Source organism: Carassius carassius, chromosome 34 (assembly GCF_963082965.1).
Source record: "Carassius carassius chromosome 34, fCarCar2.1, whole genome shotgun sequence".
Lineage (NCBI taxonomy): Eukaryota > Metazoa > Chordata > Actinopteri > Cypriniformes > Cyprinidae > Carassius > Carassius carassius.
Window position 1 is genome coordinate 30,112,466 of NC_081788.1, and position 25,578 is coordinate 30,138,043.

The following is a 25,578-nucleotide window of genomic DNA, read 5'->3' on the forward strand; positions in this document are numbered from 1 at the left end:
TTTTAGGCTATATACATCTAGTAAAATCCAAACGTAATTCAAAATGTATTAAAAGTAAAATAAAATAATAATCAGCGCTGCCTTACAGTCACATTGTCCACAACGGGAGCACAGGAGGACATGGCGCGATACATGTGATAGCCTACAGAATAGCATGAAATACCCTTTTATTAGAGAACTGCAGAACACAGTGTAAAAAGGAAATATTTTCCTTAATGTACATAGCCTATATCATAAAATGTCAAAGTCTGCAAATACAGTCATGAAGCACAATCGCTACTCATCATCGGTCCTAACTATTACGGTGTTCATTACAAAACCGTCAAGAAGCATGTGTTCACTATAACATTTTCGTCTTAAATTTTCGCCCACAAATTAATTAAGTGATTTTGTCAAGGTGTTAACGATCAGTCTATTTGATAGAAACATATAAATTCTCCGGTGACCCGGGTATGTAATGCTTCATGATGGCACTCCTGGCACTGTTGGAGGATTACGCTAATGGCAGAATAAGGAGAGAACGAGTTTTCAGGGACCATGATGATTTCCTGGCCCATGATGATGACTGGCTAATAAGCCGATTTAGATTCCCTAGAGCTGTGCTCTTGGATCTATGTGCTGAATTGGGTCCAGTATTAGAGAGGGCAACACGCCGGAACCATGCCTTCCCAGTCCAAATACAAGTCCTCACCACTCTGGGGTTCTTGGCAACCGGCTGTTTCCAGCGGGAATTGGCAGACAGGTAAATTAATAATATAAAAAAACTATAAGTAATCCTCAAATTTGTCTCTAAGACCTTTTTGTATATGAAATAATTCTATTGGAATCTATCATCTCACCCTATAGGTCTGGTATATCACAGCCGTCCCTGAGTGCCATAATATCTGTCGTTTTAAATGGTATACTTAATATGGTTAGTCGATACATCAGGTTCCCCTACACTGTGCGAGAACAGGCCGAAATTAAAACGCAATTTGCAGCAATGTCTGGTTTCCCAAATGTAATCGGCGCAATTGACTGCACTCATGTTGCTATAAGGGCACCATCTGAAAATGAATTTGCTTATGTTAATAGAAAGCATGTGCATTCTATTAATGTGCAAATCATATGTGACTCCAACATGACCCTCACAAACATTGTGGCACGCTGGCCTGGTTCAACACATGATTCCTTTATCTTGACACATAGCAGTGTAGGGAACAGACTAAATGCAGGCGCAGTACGTGATGGCTGGCTTCTTGGTGAGTTTAACAATATTAAAAAGTAGAAACTGTAACAATTTTGTTTTTAATATAATTATAACCTGCAGGCGACAGTGGCTACCCCCTGAGACGCTGGCTCCTCACCCCATTTTTAAACCCGCAGAGCGCAGAGGAAACTCATTATAACGAGGTCCACTCTCGTGCCCGCGCAGTTGTGGAGCGTGCCATCGGCATCCTGAAATGCAGATGGCGTGCTCTGGATGCCTCGGGTGGCAGACTTTTATACCATCCAGCAAAAGTGTGCAAGATTGTCAGGGCATGTGGTGTTTTGCACAATATAGCACTGAGAAACGGTATTCCTCTCCCTCCTGATCTCCCTCTACCCCAGCATTACGACCCCGAGCCACAGCCCCCTGGCCGACAAGAGGGATATCAACGAGGTGCAAGAATCCGTGAGGATGTCATGCGGCGTTTGTAAAGAAAGACAAAACTCAAGGTTCATGTTTTAACTGCATCTTTTAATGATTGTGCAATTTCTTGCATCACTTCTCTCATCTGCCGTAGCTCATCTGCAACCCTGTTGACAGCGTTTATTGTCTCTCGCTGTAACTGCAGGACTGCGTCAGTGAGTACCCGACCACTTTTGGACGTGCCAGACGCAGAAGGGGCACTGCTTTGAGCCGGACGCTGTGCATCTGCATCTGAGAACCCCTCACCCTGAACCTCCTGTTCATTTACAGCTTCAGACTCCGGAAGGACTGGAGGACAAACAATTGGCAACATTTATCCATTTATCACCCCACACACTCAAATGTACAGCGTTAATGATTAAAAATCGGTTTAACCTTGCTCCTCTGTGGTTTCAGTCATGTCAGTGTCTCCCTCCTTTTCCGACACAATACCACACACGCTGACCTCCCCAATTATAGCCGCGATTTTGCTGTCCACTGATGTGAGATCAGCTGTACATGGGCCCCCACCAGTTGCAGCCACGCTCTGGCGGTGGGAGGACAGTTTTCTCTTTGCCTCCACCTTGAATGAATGAGAATCTTTATTTCACATATTTTGCATACTGTAAGCACATGTAAATAAAACTTTTTGAAAATCAATATTGCTATTTATATAGGTATATAGCCTAATAAAACACAAATGTAATATGTTGGTAAAAAAAAAAATTGTATACCTTCAGGTCGGACCATTTTTTCTTTAATTCTGCAACTGTCCGTTCTGTCCCACTGACACAATTGACGGCAGAAGCAATACTTTGCCACTCGCACTGCTTCTTTTTATTAGTGACCCCACTGCTGTGGCCACCAAATAACACAGTTTTCCGAGCCTCCACCTCCCCTACAAGTGTTTCAATCTCAGTATCTGAGAAATTACGTTTTTTTCCTCTTTTCTCACCTGTCGCCATTATTAAAATTAGGCTAACAGAAATGCACGTTTTCACTTTCTTGGATTAATTAATTGGCGGGTCGCATGCCAATTTTCCAGGTATATATGGGATTCCACTCTCATTTACATGCTGATCAGCAATCATGAGGTGATTTGCATTGACTATTTATGGTTAAAAATGGGCGTGTACAGGGCGGGATATGAGGCTGGTTCACGTACGCACATCTGCGGGTGATCTGTGATTTATAAAGGGAACATTGCTTACAGGTGTGCGTACGCACGGTTTTATAAATCGGAATATTTTTTGGCGTACGCCATTTTTGGCTTTTGGGTGCACGTAAACTTTTAGTAAAGATCCTACGCATAGTTTTATAAATGAGACCCCAGGACCCTTAATGAGGAGGTCATTTAAACTCTGGCCCCTGAACTTTTGGCTACTGTTCCACACCAGGCGGACTGGAGTAGTGACAGAGTGGGGGTTTGGCGCGATCAAGTGGCTGATATACCACACTGGTCCGGTCCAGCTCTCCAACACCTCTCTTGACAGCTTAATTGCAGCTTTCCTTTGAACCATCTCATGGATTTGTGCTCCATACGCCCCCTTCCAATCTGGTTCTTTGGCTAATTGTCTCTCAGTCCTTAGAAACGTCGCCTCAACGCCCTCCTGTTATTTGGTAAAGAGACTGGATCCTCTGTCCAAGGGTACTTAGCGTGCCAGTGAGGCCCTTCACAGTGATGATCTCCAGCTACATAAGTCAACCCACTCTTCACCTGCTCCAGTTCCCGCTCCTCTGATAAAGTCATTTCCTTTCCCCCAGGCTGACACTTCCCACAACGGCAGCCACCACTCCGAGGCTCACAAGCAGCGCCAATGCTATCCCACCTCCACCATTCCAGGAAGTCCCGACAGACAGCTGATGCGGAAGCCCGGGAGGCTTGGGGCATATAAGCTCGGGTTTTGCCGGTGAGTTCTTTATAACTTGCTGCTGCCGCACGCATGGAGCGTGCAAAATGCGTTCTTGATGCATGGGCTGTGACAATAACTTTTTCTAGAAGGTCTGGGTGCGAACCCACTAACGTCTTGCCCAGAGGACCATCCCACAAGACAAGGTCCCCAACGGAGCGCATTTTCTGAGGTACAAGTTGGCCTTCCTTGTGATTAATGAGGAGCTTGATTTGTGAGGGTCTTACCAACTCTTGGAGGTGGACGTCAGGAAAAAACTTCTGCAGCTTTTTAGATGACACGTGACGATGAACCTCCGTAATACTATCAAGCCCATAGCACACAAGTTGATGGGATCTTAAGGTGCCTTTTGGGGTTTTGACTCGGATCTTCAGGAGGTATCTCTTCGTCTTTACCGTGATTTGCATCCCTCCAACTCCATGAACAATCAACGTCACGTCCTCACTCCTCAGGTTTAACTCATCCGCAGCATCATGAGTGATGTAATTAGTGTCCGATGCCAGATCTATCAAGGTCCCGATCTTCTGCCCGGCATTCGCAGTGACCTCAAGGATCATCATTATAACCGGGAACTCTTGAAGACCATTCTCTGCCAACAAGCCACACTCGGTTGCTGCCGAGTTGAGTGTCCTTGATACTGAATTGCAGAAGGCATCTCTGCATTGTTGGGCCAACTCTGGGGACAGCTTAGTCAGAAAATCTTCTTGGGCATCGGTACCCTTTCTGCTTCCTGCTCCTTCTGGACTGGACTTTGGCCTCCTCTGGGATGGGCCCTTATTTCCAGACCTGGGGCACAGACAGTAGTGATGACCTGGACTTTGCTTGTCTTTACAGCCCTCACTCCTGCACAGGAAAGTCTTACACTCCTCCATATCAATGTGGACCTCAAGACATCTTCCACAGGCCCCAATCCTACTCACTGCAGCTTTCCTTTCTGCAAGGTTCAAAGCTTTAAACTTCTTGCAGTAGTACAACTTCCTCCTATGGCCGCTCTCTCCACAGACAATGCAGCCAATTTGGGGACCCATGGACTTGGTGGCCTTCGTCCGGGCATGTTTTGGTGGGATCTTTAGCTCTCTCCTGTTGGGCTCATCATCCCTTAATTGATCCAGCTGCTCATAAATCTCCTCCTGGCTTCTCAAAAATATGAGGAGCTTGTCGAACCGATCTTTAGATCCAGCCTCATCCTTTTTCTCTGCTGCATAAACCAGCCACTCCTTTTTCCAAGACTTCTGGCAGCTTACTCTCCAGCGACTTTGTGACAAGGGTTTTTTTTTAGAGCACCCGTTTCTCCCAGCTCGCTCAAGTCGTGTAAAGCCTTCTCGACCATCTGTATTAGATTCACGATCTTTCTGGGCTGGTGGCTCTTTACCGGAAGTGACATTTGCAACTCCTCAATGATCTCCAGAGCTATTCTTGTTTTATTCCCGAAGCGGTTCTCTAGAACCTGAAAAATATCCTCTGCTGTCCCATAGTTTGAGAGGCGAAGATCCACCGTCACTTTCTCCTCAAGACTATCTAGTAGCTGAAACTTCCTGACTTCCTTGGAACCAGTAGGCTCTCCTTGCCTCTGGAGCGCCTCCCAATCCTTTCTCCAGCGGTGGAAATTGCGCTTGTTTCCATCAAATTTTGGAAGTGCCGTCGGTCTCAATTTGATGCTAGCCACTTGGGGACAGTGGGTTGTAACAGGTTGCCCCTCTTGTTCAATCTTTGCCTGCATTAGGGCAGCCTTCCCCGAGATCAATCTAGGCACGCTGATCTCAAGCTCCCTCATCCGACACCAAAGATCCTTCTGCTCCTCGGGAGGGGCCCACCGGCAGCTAGCTTCCTTCGCAGCTTTAACTTGTCCTTCCAGGTGTCCAAGCATAAAGTCGTACACGTCTAGCTTTATATCAGGCTGGACAGATGAAAGGCGCTTACATTCCTCTTCTGCCACTTCTAACGCCAGAGAAAGTTGTGGGTTGCCAAACCTTTCCCAAAGGGCCTTGTGTAGAATACTCTCCACCTCATCCAGCTTCTGTTCACACTCTTGTGTTGTCTTCCTGATGTCTGCCTTTTGCTCCTCTGCTACAGTGGATTCTTCCTCTCCATCCCACTCCTCAATGTAAGCAGCTTCCAACTCTTCGTTTACTTCAATTACTTTTTCTGACTCTAATGTAAACTTACTCAGAGCCTCCCTGAGTTCTTCCGCAGACATACTCTTACATGATCTGACAATTGAGTTAGCCAGCCGAGAAAAGAGTCTTTTAGCAGACGTTCTCTCTGTCTTCAATTGCTGCAGAGACCTTGCTGCAGGGGCCTGGAGCGTTGCGTTTGGGGCCTGGAGCGTTGCGTTTGGGGCCTGGAGCTTGGCGTTTGGGGCCTGGAGCTTGGCGTTTGGGGCCTGGAGCTTGGCGTTTGGGGCCTGGAGCTTGGCGTTGGGGCCTGGAGCTTGGCGTTGGGGCCTGGAGCTTGGCGTTGGGGCCTGGAGCGCGGTTTTTCACTGTCAAGTGTTTGCAAGCTGCACGGGTCCCCCACTTGACAAGGGTTCTTTACTTCTGAATTGAACACTGGGTTCCACTCAAGAATGAGACTTAAGTTGCCTTTTCTCAATTTCTTGTATGTTCCAGTAGGTAAAACCTTTAAAACCACACACAAAGCAGTGTAAATATTTACAGCAATGTACATGAGTTAAACCACCACAATTTCACATCGTACATAAATAACACCGTTTTAATTCTGTAAGTGTTAGCATAACAATATTTCTTTTTACTAATACTATTCTACACCATAGCAAATACGTTTTAAATAATTAGCTTTTAATCACTGGATTTGCATTTCATTAGAAGGGAATTTAACCATTTTTACCATAATAAATATTCCAACAAGTGAATTGATTACACATTTCTAGACAGTGAATTTCAAACAGACCATTAATTTTAGCAAATTGAATATGTGAATAATTTCCTGACAATATACTTTAAAATAACTGTTCACTGCTAGGCATTTGGGCTCAACAATTCAAACACTAACCTAATCACAGATACCAAAATAACAATAATAAATACCTAAGTCCATAACATGCACATCCACACAAAGCCACCACATGCAAATGTAAACATTTAGATTTACCGGCAGTCTCTTCAGAATCAAACGATCCCGTGCAGTTTAAAATCAAATCTTTGAGCCAACGTTCCCACTGCGTCCACGCTGCTCACAGTGCACACAATGAAAAGAGCAGCGCGAGCACCATTTCAAACCCAAGGTGCACGTCACGCTGATTGAAACAAACTTCACCTGCCGTTCATTTCTGTGTAACGAGAGGCGTGGCAACGGGCGGATTGCCGCAACAGTAAAAGTAAAAACTTTTGCAGATACTGTAAAATTGACCGCCAGACATTTAACTCGGCTCCCCTAACAAAGGCATTAACAAGAACTGTGGAGTCGTATGAGGAAAATCTTAAGGATTTGGATGCTGATCAAACTGAAATTGCAATTGGTGTCAAATGTAATTCTCCCTTTAATGACCTGAAATATTTTCACGTTTGCCAGCCAGGATTACCTCCCTGTCTTGGACACGATCTTTTTGAAGGTGTTGTGTCATTTGACCTTGCTTTGTATATCGATCATCTTGTGAATCAGGAGAAACAGTTCACATACACTGAACTAAATCATCGTATTAACCAGTTTAAGTATCTTGGGAATGATGCGCGTGATAAACCAGTTGAGGTGACTCCTGGTACTGGGAAATTAAGTGGACATGCAGTTCAGAATTGGTGCCTTCTCCGGCTTTTACCTCTTTTGGTTGGGGAAAAGATTGTCAGTCCAACTGAAAATGAGGTATGGCAGTTAGTACTTCAACTCAGACAGATAGCAGAGCTCATCTGTGCTCCTTCCATTAATATTGGTCAGATTGCATATTTATCAGTGCTAATAGAGGAGTATATCGAGACTCGAAAGGTGGTTTTTCCAAATCATCCCCTTAAGCCAAAGCACCACTACCTGTGTCATTATCCTGAGCTCACTGGTCATTTTGGTCCACTTATTCGCCTCTGGACACTACGCTTTGAAAGTAAGCACTCATACTTTAAACAGTGTGCGAGAAAATTGCACAATTTCAAGAACTTGAGTGCTACATTGGCAGAAAGACATCAACTTCTTCAGGCTTACCTAAATGCTGGAAGCCCTTTCCCTGAAAATGTTGTTGCAGAGAGGGGAATAGAGTTTCATGTTAATGACTACAATGATGACATTCAAGGATCTGTTGCTTGTCTTAACTTTCAGCCAGGGAATACAGTAGCATGTAATGAAGTGACTGTAAAGGAAACACTTTATAAAAAAAACATGCATGTTGTTTTGCAGAAGAATGATGAGGGAATTGTGTTTGGGAACATTCATTTAATTATTGTACATGACAATTGCAATGTGTATTTTGTCACAAAGAAATGTCGGTCTTTTTGTCTTATAGACCAGGGAGTTTATTGCATGAAATCACAAGATCAAGGCTACCTATGCATAAATCAAGACAGTCTACTGGATTACTATCCTCTGCCAGAATATTCATTGTGTGGCTTGTCAGTAATTGTTCTCCATCATTCCTTCCCAATTTTAGAATAATGTCTGGAATGAAAGAAGTCCTGAAAGATGCTGTACTGTTGGTGTTGCCAAGCCTATCTCCAGATGTTACCAACCAGCTTGTTGAGAACACACATTGGAGATTATTATTTTGTAAATAAAGTGGTACATTGTTTTTAGTTTCTGGGGTTAAACAAACCACTTCTAACATTAAAATTAAACCACTGGAGTCATATAGATTACTATACTGACAGTGGAAGTTGAGTATACTGTCTATAAAGGGACAGAAGTTTTTTTTATTTTTTTAGGAATATCTTCATTTATGTACCAAAGTGAACAAAAGTCTTTCTGGTTTGGAATGACATGAGGGTGAGAAATTAATGACAGAATGTTTAATTTTTTTGTGTGAACTATCCCTTTTATCTGTTAAAATGCATTCTAGTACTGTTTATTATGTAATTTGATACAATAACTGATTATTTATTTATATATATAAACACAGAACATCAAAACTGCACAGTCGTACTGCCACCTGCTGAGGTTCTCCCCTCGGTTCCCCCCGAAACAAACACTACTCTTGGTTCACCTCCATCGAGCTCCTCAAAGCCAACATCAAGCATTTTAGCATCAGCCAGTGCCACACATTCATGGACTGAAAAATTCCAAGTTCCCTGGAACTTAATGCCAGACGGTATAAAGACTGCTGTTGAGAATGGACAGAGACCTTCTCCTTCTGATCGAAGACAAATGATTAGAATCCTTGCTGACGAAATGAGAAAACATGACAAGAACCCCACCAGATCACAGTGTCTGACTGTTAGTCGCAAACTAGTGAGCCAGTATCCAAAGTCTTTTGCTGACATGTTGGGTGACAAGCAGGTTGGGGGTGGATATGAATCTGTTCTTTCACAGCTGAAAGTACGCATAGAGCACCTGAATCGAACAAATACACTAAGTCATCATAGGATCCAAAGAAGTGACACCGGAACTACTAGAAAACGAAGTTCCACTGACTCGTATGGTTGTACAAGATGGCAGCCTGCTCTTCCACCTGGTGAAACTTATGACAGTCTTGAAGTGAAACGTCAGAAGATGGAGGAGATGCATCTTCATGAAGGAATCTCTGGAGCAGAGAGAGGAGACGTTTGCAAGCTCATGGAGGGAACCTATTGGCTTCAGCGTCACATGATCAATGCAACCCCATCCCCTACAATTGCAGATATCAAAACTAAATGGCCATATCTCTTCACACAGAGGCATATATATGGACATTTTGAACAGCTTACTGACAAAAAAGTGCTCAGATATTTGGAATTGTCTATTCTGGAGTGTGGACAAATCATAATTGAATTTTTCAAAAGCAAACCAACCAATGATGACATTCGAAGTATTCTCTCTAGAGGTGAAAATGATGTGGATGCCATGGTCATACAACTACTCCTTGCACACTTCAAAGAGAAGTTAGATGGGGTTTTCCTTCAAGCAGATGTAAATAGAGATTATTCAACCAATCAAATTTATCTATAATCTCTTTTATGGATTGGTCTGTTGATCATGGTTGTACTGTCTTTTTAAATATTTGTTTCAGGAATTTGCGACTCCATCTGATGTCCAGCATTCTCTTCATTTGCCAGAGTCCACGCCTTATATTTCTTGGTATGTAAACAATAAAGTCGTTTAACCTTAAAGTGAAGAGCAAGTCATCACTTACTTGCCACACTGCAAAAAAAATGTTTTACTTAACTTCTATTTATTTTTTGTTCCCAAGTGTCTTTTTTTTTTTTCTTTTTTTTTTTTGCATGAAGAATCTACTAGACAAGTAAAAAAAAAATATTGTTTTCCGAAATGTTATTGCAAAAAAAAAAAAAGTTTAAGTAAACAATTTTCAGAAAAAATACATCATTTTTACTTGTCTAGTTTATTATTCTTGATGTAAGAACTTTTAAGTTATTCGTCTGGAAACTAGACAAAATAGTAACTGAGAAAAGCATTTTTTGCATTGGGGTGTTGTTCCAATATTGTATTACTTTTTCAGGAAGAGAGTGGTGATGGTATGAGAAATATAAAAATAGATTTTAATTGGCAACATATGTATGGAAGAATCAACTGTGTTCAGCAAAATTGTGTGGTTGTGAAGTCCAGCTAATTAACTCTAACACTACTTTCATTTAACCAGGGAAAACTATTCCTCTAAATAGGAAATTGCTCATATAAATTAAATTATAGTATTACTGTATTGATGAACCCTACCCAAAAGCACTACTAAGGCAGAATGAAATGGTGTATCCTGTGAACAGAGTTCTTTTAACAGTTATGTAGAATTATGAATAGACAACTACATAGAACCAAATTGGAACCCACAATAATATTATTACTTTTTCATTCTGATTTTTATTTTTATTACAGGTCAATCTCTGAGCAACCAGCGCTGGATGTTGAGTTTGGAGGGTCAAGTTGTGTGTGAAGGAGCACAGCCCAACTTCATCACTGGCCTGGCAGCGCTGTTTGTTATGGGGGTGGTGTTGGCGCAGTGGATAAGATGCATGCCTGTGGTGTGGGAGACCCGGGTTCGAATCCACTGTGAACCGCCAGTGTGTCCCTGAGCAAGACACTTAACCCCTAGTTGCTCCAGAGGCGTGCGACCTCTGACATATATAGCAATTGTAAGTCGCTTTGGATAAAAAGCGTCAGCTAAATGATTAAATGTAAATGTAAATGTTTGTCTCCTTCTATAATTTCAATTCACAGTACCAGGAAGAGGCAGCATGCACCCTTGAGTTTGTTCAGAGGTAAGTCATTTGCATATTTGAATATATGTTTTAGACTGAATTGTCACTAACCTTTGTCTTGACAGTATTTGTTAAGGACTTTTTTTTTTTTATAAACGTTTTGTACAGCTGACTACTGGGAATAACAATATGGACCTGGTTTCACACACTGCAAAACATGTTTTTTTACTTAGTGTTTTTGTCTTGTTTCCAGTCTCAAAAAAACCCTTAATTTGGAGTAATTCCCTTGGAAAACAAGACATTATATCTTATCTAATTTTACGTATCTAGTAAATGCATCTTGATTTAGGATTTTTTTTTTTAATATTTGGACAGGAAACCAGACAAAAAGAAAAGCATTTTTTGCAGTGCAGACAGGGCTTAGCTTAAAGGGTTAGTTCACAGAAAAATGTAAATTATATCATTAATAACTCACCCTCATGTCGTTCCAAACCCGTAAGACCTCCGTTCATCTTCAGAACACGGTTTAAGATATTAAAGATTTAGTCCTAGAGCTCTCAGTTCCTCCATTGAAGCTGTGTGTATGGTCTACTGTCCATGTCCAAAACGGTAAGAAAAACATCATCAAAGTAGTCCATGTGACATCAGAGGGTCAGTTAGAATATTTCTGTTGTGAGTGCGTTCACAACACTGCAGTGCTATCTTTGTTATTGGGCACACCAGAAAACACGTCAGCTGCATCGTGAACTTGCTCACAACAGACCCGGAAGACAAGACAATGTTGAATAAAGTCATAATTGTTGTTATTTTTGGATCAAAATGTATTTTCGATGCTTCAAAAAATTCTAACTGACCCTCTGATGTCACATGGACTACTTTGATGATGTTTTTCTTATCTTTCTGAACATGGACAGTATACCGTAGATACATTTGCAATGGAGGATCAGAAAGCTCTCGGACTAAATCTAAAATATCTTTAACTGTGGTCTTACGGGTTTGGAACGACACGAGTGTGAGTCATATATGACATATTTTTTATATTTCTGTGAACTTACCCTTTAAGCCAGGTCTAGGCCTTAGTAAAATAAGGATATTTAAAGGGATGGTTCAGAGTAAAATCAACCTAGGGTAATTTTCACCATGACATTGAGCCAAACACCCCCCCCAGAAGCCTTTTCCAAAAGTTGTGTCTCGTAAATTACCCCACTAATAATGATGAACAGAACGGGATTGGAAGGTTTGTAAGTACATCAGGAGTTTATTAAATAACAATTGCCTGACGGCGAATGCTACCGCTAACACAGACGTGGAGGTCACTTCCGTGATTTGGTAAAAGCTTGTAAGGGCTTGCGCCATCTTAGTATTTGGCTCAAGGTCATGGTGCAAAGGACCCTAGGTTGAAATTTAGTTAAATTAATGAAGTCACAAATGTTTGGACTGGATTCGGCACTGTGTGCTCTACATAAACAGGGTTTATGGCTGCATTTCAACTGACACTCTGGTAGGCCCTGATTCAGTACCTGATGAGGGGATTATATTGTTAATAAGCTGGGTGAATAGTGGTTAAATCTCTCTCTCATATATATATATATATATATACAACCCGAATTCCGGAAAAGTTGATACGTTTTTTAAATTTTAATAAAATGAAAACTAAAGGAATTTCAAATCACATGAGCCATTATTTTATTCACAATAGAACATAGATAACGTAGCAAATGTTTAAACTGAGAAATTTTACACTTTTATCCACTTAATTAGCTCATTTAAAATTTAATGCCTGCTACAGGTCTCAAAAAAGTTGGCATGGGGGCAACAAATGGCTAAAAAAGCAAGCAGTTTTGAAAAGATTCAGCTGGGAGAACATCTAGTGATTAATTAAGTTAATTGATATCAGGTCTGTAACATGATTAGCTATAAAAGCTTTGTCTTAGAGAAGCAGAGTCTCTCAGAAGTAAAGATGGGCAGAGGCTCTCCAATCTGTGAAAGACTGCGTAAAAAAATTGTGGAAAACTTTAAAAACAATGTTCCTCAACGTCAAATTGCAAAGGCTTTGCAAATCTCATCATCTACAGTGCATAACATCATCAAAAGATTCAGAGAAACTGGAGAAATCTCTGTGCGTAAGGGACAAGGCCGGAGACCTTTATTGGATGCCCGTGGTCTTCGGGCTCTCAGACGACACTGCATCACTCATCGGCATGATTGTGTCAATGACATTACTAAATGGGCCCAGGAAAACTTTCAGAAACCACTGTCGGTAAACACAATCCGCCGTGCCATCAGCAGATGCCAACTAAAGCTCTATCATGCAAAAAGGAAGCCATATGTGAACATGATCCAGAAGCGCCGTCGTGTCCTGTGGGCCAAGGCTCATTTAAAATGGACTATTTCAAAGTGGAATAGTGTTTTATGGTCAGACGAGTCCAAATTTGACATTCTTGTTGGAAATCACGGACGCCGTGTCCTCCGGGCTAAAGAGGAGGGAGACCTTCCAGCATGTTATCAGCGTTCAGTTCAAAAGCCAGCATCTCTGATGGTATGGGGGTGCATAAGTGCATACGGTATGGGCAGCTTGCATGTTTTGGAAGGCTCTGTGAATGCTGAAAGGTATATAAAGGTTTTAGAGCAACATATGCTTCCCTCCAAACAACGTCTATTTCAGGGAAGGCCTTGTTTATTTCAGCAGGACAATGCAAAACCACATACTGCAGCTATAACAACAGCATGGCTTCGTCGTAGAAGAGTCCGGGTGCTAACCTGGCCTGCCTGCAGTCCAGATCTTTCACCTATAGAGAACATTTGGCGCATCATTAAACGAAAAATACGTCAAAGACGACCACGAACTCTTCAGCAGCTGGAAATCTATATAAGGCAAGAATGGGACCAAATTCCAACAGCAAAACTCCAGCAACTCATAGCCTCAATGCCCAGACGTCTTCAAACTGTTTTGAAAAGAAAAAGAGATGCTACACCATGGTAAACATGCCCCGTCCCAACTATTTTGAGACCTGTAGCAGAAATCAAAATTGAAATGAGCTCATTTTGTGCATAAACTTGTAAACTTTCACAGTTTAAACATTTGCTATGTTATCTATGTTCTATTGTGAATAAAATATTGGCTCATGTGATTTGAAAGTCTTTTAGTTTTCATTTTATTAAAATTTAAAAAACGTCCCAACTTTTCCGGAATTTGGGTTGTGTATATATATATATATATATATATATATATATATATATATATATCCACATTCTATAATATTTCATTGTGTTTTTTCCTCTTTTCTGCATTTTAGACGCTTTGTTGACATCAATCTTGAACGTGGATCAAAAGCAAAAAAAGGAAAAGTGACTTCAAAGAAAACTGGCCAAGTTGTGCAAAAAAAGAACGCCACTGTAAGCCCACCAGTTTCCTCCCTTCTGCGAAAACTTGCAGACTTTGAATGGAATTTTGTTTAGATCCTGTCAGCAAGTACATTAAAAGTAATTATGATTACTGCATCGTTAATTCCATTTATAAAATACAACTGCCATTTCAGCCATTTTGAGTTTCTATTCTTTTTTTGACTTTACATTTCTTTCTCATTTGTTTAAGGTTAACAAGATTACTATATTATAAAGTGTTAAGTGTTCAACTAACATTTTAAATGTAAAAAAAAAAACAGCTGGCATTTCAGCCAAATGTGTTCATATAAGGCAAATGTCTGGTCGTTGCTTTTAAAATAAATGTTTTAAAACACAGATAATGTTGTTGGTTTCTATTTTCTTTCAGAGTATAATGTTTTCCCTGTAAAATTTTTTTTTTTGCTGTAGACAGTATAATTCTGTAAAATTGTGGTATATCCTGTATTTTGTAATTACAGTGCAGTACTGTAAATTTAGGAAAATACAGTATGTGGCTGGCAACCCACCTGCCAGTATTTTACTGTAAATTTACAGTACATCGGTTTACAGAATTAGTACTGTAAATTCTGTTTACAGTACTAGTTCTGTAAAAATACAGTATGTGGCTGGCAACCCAGCTGCCAGTACTGTACTGTAAATTTACAGTACATCGGTTTACAGAACTAGTACTGTAAATTCTGTTTACAGTACTAGTTCTGTAAAAATACAGTATGTGGCTGGCAACCCAGCTGCCAGTATTTTACTGTAAATTTACAGTGAAAAGTTTTACAGTGTAGCCTAGAGCATAATTTTCAATATTACATGCATTTAAACTCATTTATCAAGCGATTTAGAATTAAAAATATAAAATTAAAAATTAATGTTCTCTGTTATCCTTTTTAACCCGAAAAGTATTGTTTCTCGTGTCTCCGAAATCTGAGACTGCGATCGGCTGCTGTTCAACACTCCGGCTCTTCCCGGGAGTCTTCTCCCGCCACCCACTAGTAATTTGAATTGCCCAAACCTTGTTATGTGAATAATCACGTCAACAGGCGCGTCGTTAGACATGGGCGCCCCGGATGTTTTTTTTATAGCTCCGGATCTCAAAAAATGTAATTTTTCGTAGGATAGCTTCCAGAGGTTTGTGGTCGGATTCTACAATCACTCTCCGGCCCTACATGTATTCGTGAAAACGCTTACAGCCGAATAAAACTGTATAAAGTTCCTTCTCTATCTGAGCATAATTCACTTCGGTGCTGTTGAGTGACTTGGAAGCATAGGCAATGGGTTTTTCGTCTGGCTTGACACCTTCTCGCGAGAGCGTGTGGCCAAAGTAGCTGACCTCTGATACACATATTTGGCATTTATCAGGATTTAGCGTTACCCCTCTTTCTCTTGTCCATTTCAGCATGTCCCTGAGGTTGTTGTCGTGTTCAAGCTTTGTCTTGCCGAAAACGAGTATGTCGTCGACGATGGCAGCTACACCTGTGAGGCCCTCATATGTCTCTTCGACGCGCCTTTGGAATTCGTCTTGAGCTGAATTGATTCCGGGTGGCAGCCTCAGGAACCTGTATCTGCCGAATGGGGTGTTAAATGTTGTTAGGAGGGATGACGTTGTACTCAGCTTTATGGCCCAATAGCCTGATCTGGCGTCGAGGACGCTGAAGTACTTCGCTGCGGCGAGCTTTGTGGTAACATCCTCTAAAGTTGGTAAGGGGTACTGTGGCCTTTTTATCGCCTTGTTGAGGTCTCTGGGGTCCAGGCAGATCCTCAGCTTGCCAGTCTGGGGTTTTTCTACAACAACAAGGGCATTAACCCATTCTGTGGGCTCTGTCACTTTGCAAATTATGTTGCTCTCTTCCATCTTGTCGAGGTCTTTTTTCAGTCTGTCTCGCAGAGCGATCGGTACTCTTCGTGGTGGGTACATTACTGGTGTGGCGTGTGGGTCGACATGGAGGTTGCACTCCCCTGGAAACGCTCCTATGCCCTGGAATATGTCTGTGTATTCTTTAAGGAGGCTGTCTGTATCTGTGCATGGTTTCGCTTCTTCCTCGGCCACAGTTAGTATCAGCTTGATTAACTTAAGGTCTAGGCTAGCTCTCATCCCTAGGATGGGGGGTGCTTTGGTGTCCACTATGTAGAATTCGAGCACAATGGAGGTGTTTTTGTACTTGCACTTTAGATGACAGGTGCCTTTCACTTTCAGGAACTCGCCGCCATATCCTGAGATTTTTTGAGTGGTTGGTTTAATGGCAGTGTCTCTGAACAGTCTTTCAAATATCTGTACTGGAATTGCATTGGTCTGTGCGCCAGTGTCGATTTTAAATTTAACTTTCTGAGTCCCGATTTCAATTTCAGCGTAAGCTTGTTCATTACATTTTCCTGTGTTTTCACTTGTGAGTCCGTCATTAAAAAGTTCACTTTTCTCGTGTGGGTGTTTGTGTGTAGTTTTGACTTACAGGCCTTTGCAAAGTGATTGAATTTTTTGCATTTCATGCATTGCTTGCCTTTAGCTGGACAGGCGCCGTCTTTAGTCGTGTGCAGGCCGCCGCATCTATCACATTCTATTTGTGCTTTGGCGGACTCTCTCCGCCTGGCTTTGTGACTCGTGCGCGCTGATCTGTGTTCAGGTCTTCGGGCTATGGCGTGTACAGCGTCGTTATTGGGGTATTTGCTTCCAACCATCTCTTTGAGTTGGACTTTTGCTATCTCATGAGATCGCACGATGTCGATGGCTTGGTCTAGCGTTAGCTCCGCGCCGCGGCTGAGCAACATCTCCCGCACTCGCGATGAATTTGTAGTGAAAACAATGCGGTCTCGCACCATCTCATCGCTGTTGGGGTATCCACAGTCCTTAACTAACAGCTTCAGTTCCGTGACAAAGTGTTCAAAAGTTTCCCCATCACCTTGTGTTTTCTCATGGAAATGATATCTTGCATATATCAGGTTAGACTTTGGTGTGAGGTATGCAGTGTACTTATCGTAGTATGTTTGTAGTTTCTTCGCGTCATCATCTGTTAGTGTCCATGTGTTGAAAATGTCACGCCCTTTTTCCCTGATCCATAGGAGGAGATAGCTGCATTTGTCCTGTTCGCGTTTCTCCCATAGAGGTCCGGAGAATATTAGCTCCGCGTGCTGCTTGAAACGCCGCCACGCTTCCGGCAAGTTAGCTGATTCCCAATCCATCTTGGGTGCTGGGACGCCGAAACCATCTATGTTTCTTTCGGGACGTGAGTACTAGCCTCTACTCTGACACCATGTAATGTTTGCTCACTGGCTAAACTATATTATGGATGTAATAACTGGAACCGACACGGAGCTTTCTTCACTACGTGCTTTTATTACCCTTGGTCTCTCTGATCTCGCGGGATGCGAGACTTGCCCGAGGGCTACGGTGTCACTTTTAGGACATACAGTAACAGTCAGGATGTTACAATCTGAAGGCAGCTTGTCCTCAACAGTGAACAGTACCCTGTCAGAGCTAGTGTTTTTGCTCATATGTATCTAAACACCACTGACTGCAGCCAACTCCTATAATAGCACACTTCTTCAGTGAGTGTCCGTTATAAAACACTTGCCAGACACGCGACCATACTGAAATGTGCTTGTGCAAAAAGCTATCAGGGAGCACACAGACACTGTCTGTTTGCACATTAACATTTCTCCTGAAGGTCAGGGTTCGAAATAACGGGGGTCTGGGGGGGTCCCGGACCCTCCATAAGTCATTAGGGACCCCCCATAAGAATTCATTTTTGGATTTTGGGGGGTCCCCGACAAATATATTTTAACATTAAAAATGATTGTGAAATTTATAGGTTTTAGTGACATTTTGTATTTATAACGGTAATTAATTGATTTCCTAGTGCGAGGCAGCAATCAGGACAGCTATTAGCCGATTGAGTTCCTATACAGCGTCACAGATAGTTGTGGTGCTCCCGCAGACACATACTAGATGAACGCGGCAAAAAGAGACATTATAAAGAGTGAAATCCTGAATGAAAATCCTGTAAGTGCTTCGATTGTGTTTATATATCCATAATTGCTTATAGTAAAATATTAGGAGTTAGGAGTTGGAGCCCAAAAGCGGTTTCCCACTGAAGCTAAGCAGGGCTGAGCCTGGTCAGTACCTGGATGGGAGACCTCCTGAGAAAACTAGGTTGCTGCAGGAAGAGGTGCTAGTGAGGTCAGCAGGGGGTGCTCACCCTGTGGTCTGTGTGGGTCCTAGCGCCCCAGTGTAGTGATGGGGACACTATACTGTCAACAAGCACCGTCCTTCGGATGAGACGTTAAACCGAGGTCCTGACTCTCTGTGGTCATTAAAAATCCCAGGAAGTCTTTCGAAAAGAGTAGAGGTGTGACCTCGGCATCCTGGCTAAATTCGCCCATTGGCCTCAGAACATCAAGGCCTCCTAACAATCCCCATATCTGCTGATTGGCTTCATCACTCTGTCTCCTCTCCACCAGTAAGCTGGTGTGTGGTGGGCGTTCTGGCGCAATATGGCTGCCGTCGCATCATCCAGGTGGATGCTGCACACTGGTGGTGGATGAGGAGATACCCCCTGCCAATGTAAGCGCTTTGAGTGTCTAGAAGAGCGCTATATAAATGTAATGAAATATTATTATTATTATTAGTTCGAGATCCTATATCAAAAGTTGCTTTAACTAACATTAGAGATACCCAGTGTAATGTAGAAGAGTACGTTTGTCAACTTTTCTTGCTAGCTGTAACTTATGTGTATGAAGCCAAATGATCTGCGAGCATGACTGCACATGAGAGCTTGGTAAGCAATCTGGGAAGCTAATATTATTTTTCTTAATTTAGCATCCTGCACATGGAGAGAAAAAGAGGAAAAGGAAAGATCACCAACTTTTTTCAAGGGTAAATTGTGCTTATGAGATAGCATGGCTGTTGGGGGAAATTGCAAAAACAGCGCGCTTTTCGGCGCCTCCCGCCTAGTGGTTCTTTTTCTCTATGGTATCTGCAACTGCATCAAATTCTCATCAAATTCTGCTTTAAAAAACTTCCTGTCAATACAGAACGAAATATGCTGTAGTCTATTTTGCCGTCAATACTGCCAACGTTGTCTTTGCTGTATCTGTAGGCTATATATTTATGTTAAACATCCAAATGTAGACTGGTCTGTCGGCGCACAGAGCCACAAAGTCGCAGACAGAAGTTCGTGAACAGAACACCGAATTCCCTTGTCTTTCTTATCGGTGTTTGAACGGAAAAAAAAATGAACGATGTGTCCAAAAAAAAGAAGTCAAAGTGCCCGTCTCAACGAGTTTCCCCATAAACGCAGTCGGAGAAAGAAAACGGATGCGTGTCATTACCGGTATTAGATAAATGCATTTATCTTAAAGGGACAGCAACTCAATATACCTGCAGCTGTTTGTGTCACCAAAGTCAATCAAACAACAAAAGAGAAAGAGAAAATACACTTTTGTAGCTAAAGATGAACTGTATTAATTATATGAATCATATTCAATATATACATTGAATGCAGTGTTATTTTACATTTAATTTATTCGATTTCTGTAACTAAATACAGTTAATTTACCTGAAAAACCAAAAGCACTGCTTTATTTCAAATGTATTTTTGTTCTATTGCATTTATATATGCTTGTACTTTATTATTTTCTATGCAGAAGCACTAGGCCGGCCCTACAAAATTACACCAATCATCCTAGAACTTTACAAAAAGAGCTACCCAAATCATCAGGTGAAATTGTTTTCGGGAAGTATTGGAAGGAGTAGTGAAGCCAGGAGTGATAGATAGTTTTTCAGAATTTCATTTTACTCTGTGTCTATATGGGTGGGTCGGCGATGTAAGTATCTAGATATTTGCAGCGGGGTGAGGGCTTCGATTACCTCTCTCTTTTTTGATCATACATTTGTTTGCTAATTAATAAAATTTTAGGGGACCCCCCAAGAGTCCCAAGTCATTTCGAACCCTGCTGAAGGTCACTGTAATCGATTATACCCCCATTACAACCATCATCCATCTGAACTTTACTGGTTTGCTTTATTCAGACGGTGCTAAAGGCTCATGACACTGATTTATAATGCAGATGCACAAAAGCATGCTCTTCTCTATCACTGGGAGTTTTATTTCAGAATTAATGAGATGTTTTGAGAAGACAAAAATAAATTAAAAAAAAAAAAGTTTACAGAAGGTGCGGAAAAGAGCTGGTGCCATTTGAGTCCCCATGACATGTGGTATATTTAGTTTTTAAAAAAAATAATAATTGTCTAATACTGCAAATGTCCAGGTCTCATGGAGAGGAACTTACACAAAGCACTGATGCCAGAACTGGGTTATGTGAGAAAGTCAAACACCACAACTTGCAATCAAGCAATTTTCTTTTTATTTAAGGGAAGGAGGCAGAGATACAGTCTTTCTGAAATGTTGTAGCAAAAAGGGAAAAATTCTTGTGAACACCGCACTGAATTGAAAAGATCTCCAGTAGGCGTTATGCAAAATGCCAAGAAAAGTTTCAAAGACCACAATTTCCCTGACCACATCACGGACCACTTCCCTGGCCACTACCAGATCCCTGGCCGTAGCCACTTCCCTGACCAACTCCCTTGCCACTACCAGATCCCTGGCCGTAGCCGCTTGCCTGACCATAGCCGCTTCCCTGACCAACTCCCTGGCCACTACCAGTCCCCTGGCCATAGCTGCTTCCCTGACCGTAGCCACTTCCCTGACCACATCCCTGTCCACTACCAGTTCCCTGGCCATAGCCGCTTCCCTGACCAACTCCCTGTCCACTACCAGATCCCTGGCCGTAGCCGCTTCCCTGACCGTAGCCACTTCCCTAACCAACTCCCTGGCCACTACCAGTCCCCTGGCCATAGCCGCTTCCCTGACCGTAGCCGCTTCCCTGACCAACTCCCTGTCCACTACCAGTTCCCTGGCCATAGCCGCTTCCCTGACCAACTCCCTGTCCACTACCAGTTCCCTGGCCATAGCCGCTTCCCTGACCAACTCCCTGTCCACTACCAGATCCCTGGCCATAGCCGCTTCCCTGACCAACTCCCTGTCCACTACCAGATCCCTGGCCATAGCCGCTTCCCTGACCGTAGCCGCTTCCCTGACCAACTCCCTGTCCACCTCCAGTTCCCTGGCCAAAGCCGCTTCCCTGACCAACTCCCTGTCCACTACCAGATCCCTGGCCATAGCCGCTTCCCTGACCGTAGCCGCTTCCCTGACCAACTCCCTGGCCACTACCAGTTCCCTGGCCAAAGCCGCTTGCCTGACCACTACCAGTTCCCTGGCCATAGCCGCTTCCCTGACCAAAACCAGTTCCCTGACCCACACCCTGACCGCCTCCCTGACCACCACCCTGTCCGCTTCCCTGGCCGGCGCCCTGGCCCTGTCCGCTTCCCTGGCCGGCGCCCTGTTCGGCACCCTGGCCCTGTCTGGCACCCTGTCCGCTTCCCTGGCCCTGTCCACTTCCCTGTCCGGTGCCCTGTCCGCTTCCCTGACCCTGTCCGCTTCCCTGACCGGCGCCCTGTCCGCTTCCCAGGCCGCTTCCCTGACCCTGTCCGGCACCCTGTCCGCTTCCCTGACCGGCACCCTGTCCGCTTCCCTGACCCTGTCCGCTTCCCTGGCCCTGGCCGCTTCCCAGGTCGCTTCCCTGGCCCTGGCCGCTTCCCAGGCCGCTTCCCTGGCCCTGGCCGCTTCCCAGGCCGCTTCCCTGGCCCTGGCCGCTTCCCTGGCCCTGGCCGCTTCCCTGGCCCTGGCCGGCACCCTGTCCGCTTCCCTGACCAGCACCCTGTCCGGCACCCTGTCCGCTTCCCTGACCAGCACCCTGTCCGGCGCCCTGTCCGCTCCCCTGACCTTGGCCGACGCCCTAGCCACTTCCCAGGCCCGCGCTCTGACAGCTTCCCTGGCCGCTTGGTTCACTGCATCCATGGCCACTGGTGGTTGGGCAACATTTCTGTGTGGCAGGACACTGGCCATCATGGACACAGTTTTTAGCAGACAGTGGAATGTTCTTTGGGTCAGGACATTGACCTGGTTTCACTGCATGGACAAAGACAGTCAGCTTTAGTTTATGTGCATGGACTGTATGCCATGTCAAATATACAGCAAAAGACTTATGACAAAGAATTTTATTCCAAGAATTAGTCCAGTGTATTTTGTAAAGCCATCCAGTGTTTTAAACTACCCTAAAAGGAGGAATTCAAACCTACTTGACGAGAGTAACAGAAGGCAAAATTTTAATTTTTTCCCCTCATTAAAGTCGATGGACCAAAAAAAAAAAACATTTGATTTTTTTGGAGGACCCCCAGCATCCATTTTAAACTGAAACTCACTTGAACCAGCCTCACTGGAAACACGACGATCAGAAGAACATCTTTGATGGGACAGCAAGTCCGTCAGCTTCACCAGCTTGGCAATATGGCTCAAATCTTAATACAAATATTACATATTTATCTGCTTCAAAAATCAAGCATTTTAAAAATCTACCTATTCCTACATTCAAAGACCGAGTCACTTATTTTTTTGTTTCTTCAGGCTGTGTAATGAAGTCAACAGATCATCTCACCTAGAGTAGCATCGGTTATGTTCAAGCTTCCAAACAGACGCAATAAAACAGAACCAAACAAGCAATACACTTGAGCTGTCATCCTCCCAGCCTACGATCTCACAATGGTCTCTGCTGGAAAATGAATTGGTGTGCCAGAAAGAGCAAACAGTGAAGCACATAAAACTAAAACAAATAAGTGTGTTGTTGTAACAGCATCCTCTGTAAATGGGGTTTTAAAGATCCAAGGAGATTAGGTCAACTCCAACCCTGATCAAACTCACCTGGCAGTAGCTTTCTAGTAATCTGAATGGAAGGCCTTGATTAGCTTGTTCAGGTGTGTTTGATTGGGGTTGTATGAGATGAATGCTGCATTCAAACCATTCACGTTATTGGTGTCTCTCATAGGCCTAGTCCACACGGACATGGGTATTTTTATAACCAGAGTTTTTCCTCCTGCGTTTAAAAAAAAAATCCCGTCCACATGAAAACGCCAAAACATGCTATCAAGCGCTGTCAAGAGCATGCCACACCAGCAGGCGGCGATATAACCCAAATTGTAAAGTCACCTTGGCCAATCAGAAGCAGTCAGCAGCGCACAATCTGACGTCAAACACAGCGGATAACGGCGCACACTCTGACGTCGCAAGGCAAAAACCCCGGTCCACTCCGCCCGCGCAGCTGTAATGGTATTTTTATATATACATACATGTTTTTTTATGTGATGTGTATATATGATTTTTTCCCATTATAACAAAATGAAAAGTCATACGACTTGAAACATTTTAAATAAAGATAATTGTCTACCAAGGTAAAGTATAGGATAATTCACACAAAAATATTTTCTGCAAGCTTTTTTCCCCCAAAATAATAAAGAAAAATGTTAATTTATTTTCATGAATCACAATTGATATATAGAGTGCAACAGCAAAAACAGAGTTTTTTTGTTGTTGTTTTTTACATTTGTTTAGAGAAAAATTATAGACCAATTTGGTGTTTGCAAACAGTGATAGCGTTTTTTTGTGGGCGGAGTCTATCTGGTGGCAGAAAATGACCATTTTAAAGTAGCGGCCCAGACAGCAAGGCTAAATGTGGGCCAAATGTGGGCCAGATCTGGGCCGAAATTGCTTGCTGTCTGGGGGTCTATATGGTAGCCATGGAAAAAAATTATTAAAAAGGTAATTTTCCTAGATTATATTTCACAATTCTGATAAGAAAAATCAACTCTTCATTCTCTCTTTTCCCCTCGACTCAGAATCATGAATTTATATCCAAAACTTGGCTTTTTACCCCTCTCAGAATTGACACAATTGCAATCGTTGAGTTAAATTGAGTTATAAAGTGCAAAACAGGAGATATAAACTTGTATTTGTGAGGGGAAAAAAAGTCAGAATTGTGAGATAAAATAGGTTGCATAAATGTTATAGGTTTAAATAGTAGTCCATTTCATGCTGTAACTGCAGGGCTAATACAATATGTCCCCTATGAACTGCATATGTGAATATTATATAGGCCGATTGTTTAAATCAAATTCATGCTTTAAAACCAGTGTAATCATAGCAGGCTTCATCCATAGTCTGTCAATTTAAATGTCTGCGTTTAGCTTCAAATGGCATCTTTGACAACAGTGTTCTATAAAAATGATTTGCATTCTGATTCTGACATCCAAACTATGCACAGTATAGAAATAACTACAAATCAAGCTGCAATCCCAAACAAGACCACACGGAGACGCAAACAGACCACTATACCAGTCGCCTTAACCTGACTGTTTATACACTGATCCATTCCAAATTATTAAACAGAGCAAAATAAACAAACAAAAAAAAAACCTTAATTTGTCGAACATGGTGATCTGTGTAATGTTTGCTCACTGGCTAAACTATATTATGGATGTAATAACTGGAACCGACACGGAGCTTTCTTCACTACGTGCTTTTATTACCTTTGCTCTCTCTAATCTCGCGGGATGCGAGACTTGCCCGAGGGCTACGGTGTCACTTTTAGGACATACAGTAACAGTCAGGATGTTACATCTCCCTTCTCAAGAAAAAAAAATGGCATTACCCAAGCACACACAACATTAATTCTGCGAACATAACAATTGTGCTGAATGCACATATAAACGGTCTGACAAATACAGTCTGTAGTCGTTAGCGTCATTGCTGTGATGTAAACAGGTACCAGGTAGCAATTAAATGACATATGACATGTGCACCAATAAGTCATTAATTTTTAAGTCAGAAATAATGTTTTCATTTTCCATTTGATTCAAGTAACTTAAAGGTGAACTAGAACTGGTGAGAGATTTTGGGCGCATGTGTACGCAGCGACCGGCAGCAGTTGGAAGCATGTCCATTTTGTTTGTCAGAGTTTTTCTGTTTAAAAGCCTGTTAAGTAGTTTGTTTTAGTTTTAGTTAGTTTTTTGTACTTATCAAACATCTACATCTTTGACATCAACCATCTACTCTGGCTTGTTAAAGCGCGTCAAAACTCAGCGACATGGATCCGACTTTATTCCTGTTTTTGGCGTCCGTATGGCACCTGGGATCACTCTGGCCGATTCAATACTCCAAAGACTATCTGCTAACATTTGAAAAACCTGTGATCAGCGGACCACCAGTGGACTTGATCATACCTGATCTGGAGGAATTGGCCGGTCTCGGGAAAGGCGATCACTTCAGAACTCCAGAACGGAGGCCAAGGAGGCAAGGAAGAAGAGGCGGGGTGCGGGAGCGTATGAGACGGCAACATCCGTCTCGCATTCCCCTGCCTTCAATTATCCTTTCCAACGCCCGTTCTCTCCGTAATA

General features: G+C 42.7%; 1 pseudogene; it reads right to left on the minus strand.

Annotated features, from left to right (window-relative positions):
* Positions 1–20,753: 20,753 nt before the first annotated feature.
* Positions 20,754–23,027, minus strand: LOC132115051 (fibroin heavy chain-like; annotated as a pseudogene).
* Positions 23,028–25,578: the final 2,551 nt, after the last annotated feature.